The 2,954-nt window shown below is 38.3% G+C and overlaps 1 protein-coding gene across 1 annotated transcript in view; it reads right to left on the bottom strand.

Moving 5' to 3' along the window:
• The window catches only part of LOC101846250 (retinal guanylyl cyclase 2), a 58,107-nt gene extending 56,760 nt beyond the window's left edge, over window positions 1–1,347 (bottom strand). Inside the window, exon 1 of the mRNA XM_005108903.3 lies at window positions 1,147–1,347. The gene's annotated coding sequence lies outside the window, so the exon portion shown is untranslated. The remainder of the gene's footprint in view (window positions 1–1,146) is intronic.
• Between the last annotated feature and the right edge of the window lie 1,607 nt (window positions 1,348–2,954).

The raw sequence follows: 2,954 nt of genomic DNA, 5'->3' as shown, positions 1-2,954 counted from the left end.
CAACGCACTTGCCAACCTCCAGATTTGAACCTATACTGATAAGCGGACGCTCACGTTTAAAAAAATGAAGACTACAGGGGAAAAACGACGGTAGTCACTAACTGAAAATCGCGAGGGTACCAACTTTGATCGCTTATTGACTCATAACTGAATTTCTGTTCAACTGTTAGTTGATTATTGTTGTTAGATTTCCCATTCAACAAAACTTTATAATAGACCACAAGTCGAACAACAAATACGATGTTATGAGTCCTCAAGCTTTTAAAATTTGCAACCTCACGCGCAGTCTTCAAATATAAGTGGAATTTTAAAGCAGGACCCAAGTTCATAGGCATCTTAAAACGATAAACGGACATCAAAGGTTGGGACATCCTGACCCCACTTTGCTGTTGGGAGTGCTGAATGCTTCCTTCGTGCTTGTTTACTTACAGTAGTACCGTCGCGAATTTATAGTCGCCAGGCCTTTCTAAGCCCTCACTTCCGCTGGTGACTTAAAAATTGCGGTCACCGACGCAACCAGGAACAATAAACATAATAAAACAACGAACAGACACACTGCACTGAAGTAAATACCACAGGAAGTCACTCTGTATCATAGCTGAATGGTTGATGGACCTCTTTGAATGTTTAAAGCATGTTTCTTGAGCTGCCAAGCTTTTCCAAAAAAATAAATTTAAAGCTCTACCACGGCTTCATTGTTCTAAACTGGTGTGGTACTTGAGGGGTTTTCACTATATTATGAGCCTTCGGTACTGGTAGTGAATATAAAGGTCTGAAGAGTGTCTGGTTTCTTTAAAATAAATGTGACGCAACGGTCAACGCAACCAGATAGAATACGATTATCTTCACAGATATGTCAGCAAGAAAAGAATGTTACGCATTATATTCTCACACATCTGCCAGCAAGAAAAGAAAGTTGCACATAATTTCCTTCACAGGTTTGGATGCTAGGAGAGAAAGTTATACATTTTCTTCACAGATATGTCAACAAGAAAATATAGTTACATACTAGATCTATATTCTTACGCATCTGTCAGCTATAAAAGAAAGTTGCACATAATTTACCTCACGGATCTTGAAGCTAGGAGATAAAGTTATACATTTTCTTCACAGATATGTCAACAAGAAAATATTAAAGTAACACACTGTATTCTCACACATCTTTCAGCTGGAAATGAAAGTTGCACATAATTTTCCTCACACGCTAGACAAAGAAGTTGCACATTTTCGTGACAGATCTGTCGACGCTCCTGTTGAACTTTCCCTTTTTGAGAGTAAGCACCGAGAGTGAGCGCTGAGAGTGAGCGGAGAGAGTGAGCGGAGAGAGCACGCACATTTTCCTCACACCCGATCTCAGCGCGGTCCATTGATCTATAGCTCACGTGCAGTTGGATTCACACTTGTTCGACGAATCGGTTCTGTCGAAATGATTCGAAACAGAAGGAAAAAAATGACGAGTTAGTGCGTATTGAAAGAAACAGTTTTGATTATGGTAAATTATTAACTCTAAGTAACAGACACATACACATGTATATATAATATGTTATATATATATAAATGTATATTATGTATACAAAGTGGGTGTTTGGCGGGTGCTCTGGTGTGGTTTGCTTCTTCTTTCCTATCAAATTTCTATCGTCCTTATCTCCCCCTTCTTCTTTTTATGTTTGTTACTCTCTTGCAACACTTCTAATCTTCTGGCGCTCATATGACCGTATGCAGTTGCGAGTGCCGTAAAACCTCTACTAAAACTAACTATGTATCAGATATTATCTACCCGCGTGTTTCCGCCATGACGACGTTGAGTTGAGAGGTTAGATCATCATCAAACTAAACAATTATGCTACTTTCAACCACCACTACAGTTGCGACTTCATAGTGATAGTTGGCTACCTCAGAATCACAAAGTTGTATCTGACATTTTTTACCGTTTTCAGCTGCTTATAAGACCAAGAGCTCAGAAACGAAATGTTGCATCTGCTCTTTCAAAATCGTAAGATTATTCAGAGTAGTTATCAAGTTATTTAAAATCATGAATTCGACAAAGCTTGACATGTTGTGAAGCTCCAAATTTTTGGCGTCAAATTTCTCAAAGCTAAGTAGTGAGCAGATAGAACTTAGTAATTTTGAGGTAGCGAGTTTTGCTGTGGCTCCGTTTAAAAAAAAAATATCAACTTAATAATAATTAACATAAACACACTCACACACACACACACACATACACGCACACACATACAACATATACACACTCACAAACCTTTTCCCAATGGTGCACGTAAAGATGCAGATACAATACCTCATAAATGCAGGAATAATACGCAATAATTATCATAAACTATTTAGCCAATCCACTGACCATTGCCACTCGCCACTGTGCAGTTTCTTATGAATTTTTAGCAAGAGTTGTTGTGTGTTGCTCAAGGATGCAACGAAGTAAGTACTCACCTACACGCGGTGTCGCTTACACGCACTTGACATTGTGACCTTACTATTCTAATTATAACATCCTTAGCCTAAGCTCACTAACCAATTCTAATTTAGTTTTTGTAACAGGTTTACGGCACTTGCATTATAATAATGTCATATAAGTGCCGAGGTTTAGATGAGTTACAAGAGAGTAACAAACACAAAAATTAAGAGAGATAAAGAGGACACATTTTGTCTTAAAAGTAGGAAAGAATGAGCAAACCGCACCAACGCACTTGCCAACCTCCAGATTTGAACCTATACTGATAAGCGGACGCTCACGTTTAAAAAAATGAAGACTACAGGGGAAAAACGACGGTAGTCACTAACTGAAAATCGCGAGGGTACCAACTTTGATCGCTTATTGACTCATAACTGAATTTCTGTTCAACTGTTAGTTGATTATTGTTGTTAGATTTCCCATTCAACAAAACTTTATAATAGACCACAAGTCGAACAACAAATACGATGTTATGAGTCCTCAAGCT

The sequence above is a fragment of the Aplysia californica genome, unplaced genomic scaffold (genome assembly GCF_000002075.1).
Source record: "Aplysia californica isolate F4 #8 unplaced genomic scaffold, AplCal3.0 scaffold00732, whole genome shotgun sequence".
NCBI lineage: Eukaryota > Metazoa > Mollusca > Gastropoda > Aplysiida > Aplysiidae > Aplysia > Aplysia californica.
The sequence above is the reverse complement of the archived record's forward strand: the minus strand, read 5'-3'. Positions and strand labels throughout refer to the sequence as shown.